This window comes from Canis lupus, chromosome 36 (genome assembly GCF_003254725.2).
Source record: "Canis lupus dingo isolate Sandy chromosome 36, ASM325472v2, whole genome shotgun sequence".
NCBI classification, from domain to species: domain Eukaryota; kingdom Metazoa; phylum Chordata; class Mammalia; order Carnivora; family Canidae; genus Canis; species Canis lupus.
Window position 1 is genome coordinate 12,796,338 of NC_064278.1, and position 13,504 is coordinate 12,809,841.

Consider the following 13,504-nt stretch of genomic DNA (forward strand, 5'->3'; position numbering starts at 1 on the left):
ATTTTATATATTGATATTCATATTGTATATATAGCTTTTAAAAACTGTTAAACTTACTTATCAAAAGAGTTTTCTTTATTGCCATAACCATCCTGATAATTATCACTTTTGGATTGTAAACATAATATTCTATAAGATAGCTTTACCATAATTTAATTAATATTTCCACTATTATTTGACATTCAAGTTCTTTTCAATATCAAAACATATTGAAGTCGACACTTTCACAGGTAAGATTTTTTTCAGCTCCTCTGGTTTCTTTCCTTAAAATAAATTTGTAAAAGTGGGATTTTCAGATCTCTGCTTCCAAAAATTTTTTATAACTCTTAATATACTATATTGAGTTATTTTACAAAGTAAAATAATCCTTTCTCCAGCCATATAAGAGGGTTCCAGATTCACTTCAACTTCATCAGCAAAGAGATACCTATCAATTTGTCTCTTTGAAACTTAATAGGGGAAATGGTATTTTATTCATGTTTTAAATCCATTCTTCGATTACTAGGGAGATCATTTTAACACGTTAGCTAGTAATTATGTTTCCCCCTTCTTGTATGGCCTATTGCAATTTTTAAATGAATTTGTCCAGTAGTGGGGAGGTCTTTTCAACAGAAAACACAGACTGATGAAGGCACAGGCACAAAATAAATGCAAAGTACATGGATTTGTTTGGGTTATAGAGTACACAAGTGGGTGAGGGCAGAAAAAAAAGATACACATCAAGCTGTGACCAAATCCTAGAGGTCAGGGAAGGAAAAACGATTTCCTCAACAAGACTTAAGTGTCTTTTTCTTTCAAGAGTTGTGTCAGATGTGAATTAACAGTTCTTAAATAGGATTTATCCACAGTGGTTCATCAATAACAAAAAAGTAATAAATCCCCAGTTTCCTCTCTTCCTCATGACTCATGAAACAATTAATTATGTTCTTTGTACTCCAGAACAAAGGTGTGATAAAAATATGTTCATATCTTTCTGCTTATGGCAAATGTATTCTTAACAAGCATTGTTTTAGAATGTCCTTGTTAGTTTTTGCAATCACTGAAATTTAAATGTAGAATATGTAGACAAGAATTCTAGCTCCAGATGACTGTATAAACTAAATTATGTAACGTATGATGCAGTGTCATCCTAGTAGTTGATTAATTATCAAAACACAAAACAACTTTAAAAATAGTACCATTAGTTAGAGCAACCAAAGCCAAGTAAAACAGTGCCATTTCAATATGACTACCAAAGCCCTACTACTCAGAGAGAGTTTGAAATTATCCCAGGCTACCTGACTATAATTTATTTGATTTTAGTCATTCTCTAGGTCTTCTTGTCCTGTGTGTGTGTGTGTGTGTGTGTGTGTGTGCATGCGTGCGTGCGTGTGTGTGTTGAGATGTTTTTAAATGACATATAAATAAGCTTTGCTACTTTGGTTATTACTTTTATAATACGTTTGATGTAGAAGGAGATTCAGTGAATTTGTTCTTAATATGCTATAGCAGTAATAATAAACATTAAGTGATTATAGGTACCTCTCTTGCACTCAAGTTTATATAATTTACCATAGGCTTATCAAATCTATAGAAAATAGGATTCATTTCTGTGATTACCATCTGTTATAACAGAATCCTAGGCCCTACCTCTTACCTACAGAAGAAAAATTTGTTCACTTAACATTGCTTTGTTTGAGAGGCTTGGGTCTTTATCAGAGTATTGGGTGATAGAGATGATAAGAAAGTCTTAAGAACCCTGGCTTGGTGATTATTTCCTTAGTGAATGGGAAGAAGCAGCCACTGCTCCTGGGCAAAATGAGTTGTACTTCTCCGCTTGATTTTTGCCCAAAGGTACATTTATCAATACAACTGCATGATTGAAACTCATGCATGAAAAATAGCAATGCTATCCCATGTCTAAAGTTCTAGCTCCCTATTTCCTTTTTCTATCTTGTACTTAAAATGTGACTTTTTAAAGTAGGTTTTCTTGGTAATGAAACTCTGGAGATGTAGCAGGATAGATAATTTTGATAAAAATAGTATTTGTTTTATCTCAACATTTGCTATTTAGGAATTGGTTTTTGTAGTAAAATTGGTTTTATGTTTGTTCTTGTTTATTTTTGTAGTTTTATATTGACTGTTCTATTAATTTACTCACTTATTTGGTCTTTGCTGGCAGAGGGAATGTTATGTACTTACCAACTAAAACATCTGAATGGAAGGTAAACGTTCAATTATTATGCCAAACATCTGGACACTGGAAATTGTTCTCAACTTCTATTCAGATGACTATAAATGACACCAAACTCAATTGCCATCAGTAGACACCATTTCCATTAAAGTATTAGGGTCATTCAACTTGTAAAGCATCCATGAAGTGAATCCCATTTGGAGAGTTCAGAACAAAAACCTGCTAAACAGTTGTATAGTCACCAAGAAAAAATTCCACGAACAGGACATGGAATTCCTAAGAATTCTTGGCTCTTGGCTCTCTTGGTAAATTCATCCCATTTACTCATTTGCTTCCTTGCTCATTTATCCAGTAAGTATATGCAATGCTGCTGAAACCATACTTTGGTTTTGGAAACAATGCATTAAGAGTGGCATTATTTAAATTTTCTCCCAGAGAAAATTCTTCTGCTACACATCTACCCTCCTTATTACCATTCTTGAACTTTTGGTTTGATTAATCTTTGACCAAATATACAGGGCTTTCTGAATGGCAGGTTCCTGCCCTTTATACACTGAGAATAAATATATTATTCTAGAAGTTACCTAGAGAAGAGGAGCAAAGGGTACATCATCCACTTGGAGGATGTACTGAGGCGTTCACGTAAGCCATCTTATCCTGTAGGATTAACTTTCTATTTTATTTTGCTATTGTTATTGTTGGGCATCCTCTCTGTCTTTCCCTCTCTTCCTCTCCTCCTCTCTCTCATTTCAACCAGAAAATGCTGTGCAGGTGTTATTCATCATTGAAAATACACTCTGTTACAGACAATTTAGTTTATGTGCTAGAGCAAATACACAGTTACAGACAATTTATTTAATGCAACCAGGAAGTTTTGGTATCTGATCGTAGCCTCTAGTTGGAGCAAGAGGAGCTAAAGACAACAGGAAAGAATTTAGCAGGTCTGCATGCGGTTAAAGCAAAGGATAGGCAAACAATTTGTGAGCAGCTAAAGCAATACAGAAAAGGGAGAGTTTGTCTGTCTCGTGGTCTGTACTGCCTTTGATCATCCTCCATTATAGAAATTCCTCTTGTAGACAGACAAAGATAGAAGCAGAAAATAGCACCAAAAGAATTAGAAGTTTTTCTCTGTCAGAGAACAACAGATATGTCTTTAAAAGAAGTAGAACAGTGTGTGTTTTCTGAACAAGCAGCTTATGGGAACAAAAATCCAGGCAGCAACTAGGAATTTGTAGGACAAGAATCAGACCTTAAAATGGAGAAGAAAGGAGAAAATGGAATAGTTTTGCAGAATGCCAGAGCTCAAACCAAGTTTTCAAAACAGGAAGGAACAGAAAAGGAAATCAAGGTACAATCTCAGGGATCCACCTTAGGCTGACACATCACTACTCAGAACAGAAAAGGAAATCAAGGTACAATCTCAGGGATCCACCTTAGGCTGACACATCACTACTCAGAACAGAAAAGGAAATCAAGGTACAATCTCAGGGATCCACCTTAGGCTGACACATCTCAAGACTCAGCTCCACACACACAGTGGCCATTAAGCATGAATCAATGGCTCTAAGTCTGGGCAGGGCTGGTCCTGCAGGCAGATGAAGTCCAGTCCTATAGTGAAGAGCAGGCAGGGACTGGCATTTGCCATATTAGTGTATTATTTTATTTTCAATTTCTGACCTCTTTTGGGGTAGGCTTATGTGCCTCTGATCTTTCTTTAATGATAAATATTATCTTTTTCATTCATTTTGATTATCTTCTTCATGAATGTTACCCTTGGCTTTGGTATTCTTTGTTGCTTTTGTTAAAAAACAAAGCTATTTTGTGTAAAGAGGATAAAGGAGTCCACTAATTACTCTTCTCAAATTCTTAATTGTAGTTCCAGTACTTGTTTACTTGGAATCTTTGTATAGTAATCTTAGTCTTTGATGTAGGCTATAGTATGAATGTACTATAATATAAATTCCACTTGTGTTAGAGAATTCCCTGCACAGATACTCTGAAGGTAATGTATCTATGATATACATTATAGACTGAGTATTCCTTCCTCCTCCCTATTTGAGTGGATTATGTAACATAAACAGTTGACTCCTCTTCTCAAATGTCAAGATGCTGAAATTACCCCCAAAAGAAAGACTTTAGTGTCTTACCTGACATTGACCAGTTTGCAACTTTCTAGATGTATGAATAAGTAGAGAATATCAGATATGCAAAAATCCTCATTCCCTTTAATTAGCTTTTAATTAGCTTTCTGTTCTTTAATGAAGATTCATGTTTTTTATAATCATACAGAGTTCATGACTTCTGCATATTCTTAATGCCACTAAAGCCAGAGTTTTACATAATAATTGGTTACTTAAAATGGTAGACAAGCTATAAGCTGATGACTTTGAATTAGTGTTGTCTTTGATATGATTTTTATTCCACTGCCTTGGGAATCATAAACTTAGGAAAAGGTTGTTTAGAATTGGATAAAACCCAGAGGTAGTGAAAACTGAAATTCCTGACACAAATTTCAATGAACCAAAAAAATAATCATTGAACTGGCCCAAGGATTATTCCTTCCCTTCACCTCGATTGCTACCCCACTCCCACCACCAGCAAAACATATAAAGGAAAAATAATACTCAATAATCAAGTGAATCCAAAATTATCTTATTGAAATATCTAAATTCTTAAAGGGTAAAAATTCTACTCCTGCCTGAAATTTCATAATTTTCTATGAAGATGGCCTTGAGTGTCACTGAACTGAGTCACCATTCACTGTTTTATGATAATTGATCTAAGATTTTGATGAACTTTGCTTTTGAACTTTATAGTAAAAACAGTGTATAGAAGAAACAAAAAAATATAAAATAGCAGATGACACGTTATACTACCTTAGAGAGTAAAATACACTTGTGACACCTACTTGGTTTATGGCCTACATATGAATGACTGTTACAGCTGGTGACTATTGATGCATTCTCCTTATTTAGTAGATGTAAAAAAAATTAGAGGCTAAATGACTGGCTCAAAAACACAAAGCAGTACTTTTGCTTTCTTTAAAGTAAATCCAATGATATATATATCGTTTTTAAATTTCACTATATATTAGGTGGGAATATGACATATATTCCAAAACATTAAAATTTCATCTTCTAGTGCTTTATTTGAAAGTATTTCCATTCTAAATGTATTTTTATGTAATTTGTTTGGACTTTATTTTAATTAGCCTAGTTTACTGAGGTTTGCCCACAGTCATAAATCCTTTTGCTCCAAAGGTAAAGCTTAGCAATATTGTTTACTGTTTTCTATAAAACCCTAAAATATTGAGAGATACTTTTGCATGTGATATTGTCTAAGTGATAAAACTTCCACCAGTTCCCTAGACATAATATTTTAAAATGGAATTATTTCTCACCAACATCAATAGAGAGATTTTCCTTGCACTTATATTTACTTTTTCTTCAGTCAGTTCAATTATACCTGGTTGCAGAACACTTTCTTTCATCACTGGGGTATTCTAGAAGCAGAAGTTTAAGTGAATAACGTAATGGCAACTAGTATTATCTATCAAGCTCAAAGCCAGTACAAAGTGGAGAAACTCAAAGCCATGAAGGGGCAACCTCACATGTGTCATGCCATATCCAACCCAGGTAAACATCTAAATGTCCTAGGGGAGCCTCTATATTTCCCAGACAATATAACATCTCATACAAACTCAGAAACCAAGTTTTTGCTCAGTATTGCTCTATTATTAAAAGACTATTCAGGGGGCACCTGGGTGATCTCGGGGTCCTGGGATTAAGATCAAGCCCCATGTCAGGCTCCCTGCTCAGCAGGGAGTATGCTCTCCTCTGTCCACCCCGCTTGTGCTCTCTTTCTTTCAAATAAATCAATAAAATCTTTAAAAGACTCTTCAGAAAAACTTGAATCCTGATGCCCCTGCAACAGTAGTTGTCAAATATTTTCTTCCCTTTGCACTCTTAAGAATTACTGAAGATTCCCAAAGAATTTTTTTATTATAGGGTTATTTTTGTCAGTATTTGCCATATTAGAGATCAAAACTGGGAGATTTACATTTTTGTTTAATTAATTTTAAGATGCAATGAAGTAATTATGTATTTAAAATAATGTTTTTTAAAGACAATAACATAATTATTAAGAACACTGGCAGTTTGTATTTTTGCAAATCTTGTTACTGTCTGGCCCAACAGACAACTACAGGGCTTTCATATCTACTTTTATAGTCAAACTGCTGTGATCCATCATTTTGGTTGAAGTATAAGAAGAAAATCAGGCTTTGTGGGGATATGTAGTTGGAAAGGGAAGGATATTATAGGCCTCCAAAAATGGTAGCAGAGACACATGGAGGTCCAAGAACAATACTTTGAGAATCGCAGTTCCAGAAAATGCAAGGCTTTCTTCCATCCATTACTTGGAGAACATGACAACTGAGGAGCCCCACTATCATTATTCAGAAATGACAATAAGACTCCTTTTTCTGAGAAAACATAAACGCCCATCAGCAAAACACTGCTTTATTGGAGGGGTTCCTATAATCCAAAGCCTCCATGCCCCAAAAGGGTCATTTTACCCCATAGCTGCCTCCTGTAGTCTGAGCCACTGCCCTTCAGACATTATGGACAATATAATAAACCCTGCATTCTGTTATCTGGAGGCCTCAAAACTTGGAGAACAACTATCAATTCAAAACTAAAAAGTAAACCCTTATTTCTGCCAATTCCTGGTTTAGAAGATCTGAGGGGTTACTCCACCATAGTATTCTAAGTTCTAAGACACCATAGTATTTTGCAACCACGCTCTTTGACTCCCTTATCTCCTTAAGTGTGTGTGTGTGTGTGTGTGTGTGTGTGTGTGTGTGCACCCGCCTTAGAGTGCTTGCCTGAGTCTCAATTCTACATACCTTTACAGCTATTTTCTTTTTCCTCAGGAATATTTTTTGCATTCCTGAATCGCTGAACTAATAATTTCAAGCCAAATACCGAAAATTATTTTATCTTTTGTAATGGAACCTCTTATCTTCCCTAAGATATTATAGTTCAATTTCTTTATCTTTCAGATAAGAAAACAGACACCAGGAAGCACCAAAAGACATTCCCAGGGGTACACAGGAAGTAGAGCAGAATTTATATCTACCCCTGTATGGATTCTTAACAGTAGTGTGGCTAGACTGTCTAATGGACTGGAATAAATATGGCCCTAGAACATACACCTGGGAGCCCTTTCCCACACCTATGACCTCTTATGGTTGAAACATTCTACAGTTGACCCACCACTAACCCAAACTCCAACATGGCATTAGTGTTAAGGGAGGCAAGGACCTTCTTAACAGAGCCATGAATTAGTTTAGGATCTCTGAGAATGCTGAGCAACCTTAGTCAAACCAATTAAGGTCACATCGGATCTCCTTTTCTCTACAGGGAGAACCAGTTTTGAATAGTTTTGTCCAGATATTAGCTATTGCTGACCTCTATTTAGAAATATTGAATGGATAAACATTTCCTCTGATGTTGGGGATCAAATATGCCTTAACAGATTTTGGTTCTTTAAGGCAGAGAAATGTTGGCTTCCTCATATAAATGGTTTGAATAATTGAGTTGCCTCCTTTTCAGAGAAGAAATGGCTTTCCTTGGAGCTATCCATAGTGCTCATCTCAGGGCATCATTGTTTGGCCTGCTTTGCCAGCTCAGATCTGCCCTGCTTCCAAGTATTTGTGGAACACCAAGCTTCTTTGTGAGATTTGCTATGATTATTTATTGACATAGTGCCTATATTTTTTATACCCGGAGACCTTACACTGCAAGTTAATATTGCCAGTCCTATGCCATACATGTTCATCTCCCTCTTTTTTCTAGCCTTATATTTGTCAGGAATCTGCCCATCTGTGTCTGCTCCTGCCTTGAACTCCATTGGCCCAGGTACATGATGGGGCAGTAACCAAGACTCACTCTAAGAGTAAGAAGTAAGAACGATTTAAGGATAATTGGGAAACCTGCCTTGCCCCAAAGCATCCCCCCTTATAGACTTGTAGTGTGACAAAGCTCTCATTGGTGATATAACATCAAAGAACAATAGTAACTGGATTTATATAAGGCATTGGATTAAATACTTTAGATACTTTGTATAATTAGCATTCACAACACCCCCATGAGATAGGTATCATTATCCCCCAATTTATAGTCAAGAGATCAAGGACTCAAAGAAGTTAATACCATATCCAGTTTAGCACAAATTGTGTGTAGCAGAGGCAATTTCATCCTTGTCTGTCTGACTCTGCACTCAGCGCATTTACACCTTGCAGAATGGAATCTAAAAGAACCTCAGGCATCCTTAAATTCATTTTTATTTTTATGTAAGCAACGTTTGACATCTGGCCTTTAATATCTCTTTGATTTAGGCACTTTATCATTTCTTTGTCACATGCTCACTCACTCCTGACTGAGGGTAGGGAGAATTTATGTTCTTTACAAACCAACTGAATGAGTGAAAGTGCAAAGCCATGTCATCATAAACATCTAATAATCCCTTCCTCTGTACCAGGTAACAGGCAATTAAATCAGAGTGGTTTGTTCCAGGCCAGAAGCTCATTGACCAGCACAAGACATCTGGACTTTTTTTGAGCTTCGAGATACCATTAACCCCACAGAGCCCCATGAAGGAAAGTTTTGCAAGTGATGGACTTCAGCTTTGTCCTTTGAGACCTCAATGTGATTATCTCCATCAGCTTTTGTTCACACTTTTAGAGTTCATTTTTAAACTTCATTTCTTCATCGGCTTCTTCTAATTCCACAGTCCCAAGGCTCAGAGAACTAACTGTGAGCCAAGCGCTCACTTGACCAGTCAGCTAGTATTTTAACCCATGAGATGATACCACTGAACAGTTTTCCTCCTTCTTCTTTTAAAATGAAACAAATGGTTTTTTCGTAGATGTATGGAGTCTTCTTTTACTTCATTTATAGGGCTTTTTTTTTTCTTTTTTGTATTCATTTTTCTTATTTTTAAAGTATTGCATATTCACTATTAAAAAAAAATGTTAAAAGAGGCATCCTCTATCCCAGGCTGAGGACTTCATTTTAACCGCCAACTATAGCAGTCAGAGGTTGTCTTCATCACCCTAGTACCCAAAGGTCCCCTTTACTCTTCAAGTGCCTAGGAGTTTCATAAGATTGTTGGATGGTTGGAGGAGTAGGGACTTTTAGTACCTAATGAGCATGGTTCCCACTCCTGTGGTAAAGTACCCACTCAAAGATCTTGTAGTCTGGTATTTAGGCCTGACCCAAAATGCCCATGGGAACCTAAAACAGTGTCCCTTTATAAGCACTGACCACACTTTTACCACACTGGTTCAGCACTGTCCGCTGGCAATGACCATTATCATACCACTTACTGGGCTCCTTCTCCCTTTACTCTTCTTCCTTAACCTTCCTCTCTATTCGTATTTCCATCCCTTTAGTCCCTCCCATCAAAGTCCTATTCTCTTATCACTAATGATTCTTGGACTACCTGAAAACATTTGAAAAGCTATCAAAACCAGAATTGTCATCCATAACAATAGAAAAAAAAATGTTTTCCCTTCTTTAGGGGTATGAAGTCTTTTTCTAAGACAATTGCCTGTGGTCTTTGCTGGAGAGAATTATATTTCCCTAAATGGGCCACATGATCAATCCAAGGGAAAGAGTTCTTTTCATACCAACAATGGGTTAAATATTTGTATCCCCTTAAATATATTTAGAAGAATATGTTTAAGTATCACCTAAACTCACAGTTACCAGAAATACCATGTTATAGGTAGTGTTATAGACTGAATGTTTTGTGCCCACCCAAAATTCATGTGTTGAAGCTCTAACTCCCAATGTGATGGTCTTAGGAGGTGGGGCCTTTTGGAGATAATTAGGTTTAGATGAGGTCATGATAGTTAGGCCTTCCTTTAAAAATAAAAAATTTATTTATTCATGAGAGACACACACACCCACACACAGAGAGGCAGAGACACAGGCAGAGGGAGAAGCAGGCTCCTTGTAGGGAGCCTGACGTGGGACTCGATCCCCAGTCTCCAGGATCAGGCCCTGGGCTGAAGGTGACACTAAACCACTGAGCCACCTGGGCTGCCCTAGTAAGGCCTTCCTAATGGGATGGATGTCTTTGTAAGAAGAGGAAGAAAGGTCAGACTCTTTCTCTCTACACACTGTGAAGACACAGTTAAGAAGACAGCAAGCCAGGAAGAGAGCTCTCACCACACCTCAATCATGCTGGCACTTTCAGCATTCAGAACTGTGAGAGAGAAAAAATTCTGCTGTTGAAGCCCATCCATTCTATAGTATTTTGTTATGGCAGCCCAAGCAGACTAAGACATATTAACTTCCAGATACATCTCTTTATTTCTTTATTCATTTGTTAATAGCTACTGCTTTTCAGCTAAAATAGTATTATGCTATAGTGTTTTTTTTCTTATTTTTATTTATTTATGATAGTCACAGAGAGAGAGAGAGAGAGAGAGAGAGAGAGAGAGAGAGGCAGAGACACAGGCAGAGGGAGAAGCAGGCTCCATGCACCGGGAGCCCGACATGGGATTCGATCCCGGGTCTCCAGGATCGCTCCCTGGGCCAAAGGCAGGCACTAAACCGCTGCGCCACCCAGGGATCCCCGCTATAGTGTATTTTTAACCTTTTGTAGTTTATCAGTCATGATGATGCCACATCTTACTATTATAGGCCTCTGTCTTCTGCTTCAGTTTTCTGGGGCTGCTGAAATTACCACAAACTTGCTTAAAACAACAGAAATTTATTACCTCTCAGTTCCAGAGGCCAGAAATCTAAAATCTAGATTTTGTCAAGACTGCTCTTTCTACTGAGGCTCTAGGCTGAAACTGTTTATTGCCTCTTCTAGCTTATGGACACTGCAGATGCTCCTGGGGTAGTGGTTACATCACTTCAGTGTCTGTGTCCCTCTTCATAACACCTTCTCCACTGCAACAGTGTGCGCCTATCTCAAAACGCCCTTTACTTCTTCCTCATAAGCATACTCATGTTTAGACTTTAGGACCCACTCAGATAATCTAGGGTAAATGTCTATTCTCAAGATCCTTCCTTTAATCACGTTGTTTGCCCTATAAGATATTTACAGGCTATGAGGATTCAAAAGAAAACATATCTTTGGAGAGGAATGGCATTTTTTTCACCCTGCCAAATCCATCTTCTGGTTCCCAAAGATTCACATCCATCCCATGTGCATGATACATCCCATTACCAGCATCCTCCCAAATCTCAACTTATTACAGTATCAACTGAAGCCAAAAATCTCATCCAAATATCATTAGGTTGGAAGCCCTAAATCTCATTACATAAATCAAGTATGTCTAAGTCTGGGTATGTTCCATCATGGGACACATTTTCTTAACACCTATAGATCTGTGAAACTAGAAAAAAAAAGTTATCTATTTCCAAAATAAAGTGGTGGGACAGGCATAGGATAACAGTTATAGACATTACCCTACCAAAAGGAAAAAATGAAATTGCAGTCTACAGTACGTATAAGCTTTTGCTTGCCATGCTGCCCATCAACAGTTCTGCATTGCTTCCTAAGGACATGTCACTTCTCATAACACAAGATCTCTATTTTGACATTTTCCCACCTGTGGGGTTGATTTTAAAATCTTAAGGCAAATCAAAGGGCCAGAAAAGCTTCACAAGGCTTTTGGGAGGAGGATAGGAGGGAAGTGCTAGATTCAATTTGGGGGGTTTTGCTTAATTATATTAAAAATGGATGCAAGTTAAACAGCTTCTCTTGAAAGTCAGCCAGAAACTTTTGATATGTTGGTGTCTGGGTGAGAGTCTTTCATGATGTATGAATCAGTCACACTAGCGTCTCCTGGCTTTGAAAATCCTGTAATCTATTCCTGGAGATTTGGCTATTTCTAGTGTGTTAATTGCATTGTCTGGCATGTGACAGATACAATCTTCTGCATACACAATATTTTTCATGTCAAAGCTATATCAAAATGTATTTTAAGACAATTAAAATGACAACTAAAAGACAATTAGAGGTACAAACTTAAGTTAAAATTTGACATATGTGTTCCTACCATTACAAATAACTCAGAGGTAACATGAGTGGACAGAAACCTTTCTTTTATGTGCAGCTACATTTGCACACGAAGGCAACATATTAAGTCACAATTCACTCATCTGCTTAGTAATTGTTTTAAGATTGGTTGTGAGAGGGGCCACCTGGGTGGCTCAGTGGTTGAGCATCTGCCTTTGGTTCAGGTCGTGATCCCTGTCCCGGGGTCAGGTCCCACACTGGGTTCCCTGCATGGAGCCTGCTTCTCCCTCTGCCTGTGTCTCTGCCTCTCTCTCTGTGTCTCTCATGAATAAATAAATAAAATCTTTAAAAAAAAAAAAAGATTGGTTGTGAGAGACTTTCTGATTTCAGAAATATTAAAAAGCAAACCATGTATAACTTAGACTTAAGGTGATGTGGCATTTCCATATAATTAAATATTCTTTTACAATATCATTTCCAATAGCTTCACATTATTTTATTGTGTGAATGTCTACAATTCTGCCCTTCTTATTGAACACTTAGTTTGTTTCTGATATTTCTGTAATTGAGGTTTGCAATAAATATTCTGGTACTGAAATGGAGTTCAGATATTTAACATTTACTCCAGAAAGTATCTTAATAGCAATTAAGAAGAAATCCTGGACTTATATGCAAATGAAAATACCTTTTTTTTCTCAATTTCTTATTTGTTTTTCTTTTTCACCCTTATTTTAACTTTCTAGTGTATTCTTTGTGTGAATGAATTGATCAGGGGCTCTTTAAGTCATTATCAGTCATTATCACCATATATGTGTGTTGTAATATGTTATCATACATATATCATATATATCATACATGTAATGATATATACCTATGTGTGTTTATGTATAATATATATCACATAATTCATGTGTTATGATATATATACCTATCTATCGATGTGTTCCATCAGTTTTTTGTTTTTTTTTTTTTTCCATCAGTTTTAATGTACTAGAAAGATCCAAGGAAGGGGACTTGGCAGGGGTGACAGTAGGAGAGGAGAGATTGAAAGGGAAGGCCTGGACCATGAGTGAGTGTCAGTGGAGGTCAGTCTTGCCCACTCAGATGGCTGCCTGAGAATCACTAGGGAATGACTTTCTTGAATGGGCAGGTGATGACAGGTAACAAGAATAATGAATGGAGGATGGGGGAAAGCTAACATTGTCTACTTCTTAATATGCCCTAGGGTTTCTACTGAACAGCAGGCAAACTCTAACATACTTACCACTACCAATTCTCTGTTGTGAA

The 13,504-nt window shown here is 36.9% G+C and overlaps 1 protein-coding gene across 1 annotated transcript in view; it reads left to right on the forward strand.

Annotated features, from left to right (window-relative positions):
* The window catches only part of B3GALT1 (beta-1,3-galactosyltransferase 1), a 503,119-nt gene that overhangs the window by 366,090 nt on the left and 123,525 nt on the right, over positions 1-13,504 (forward strand). The window lies entirely within an intron of this gene.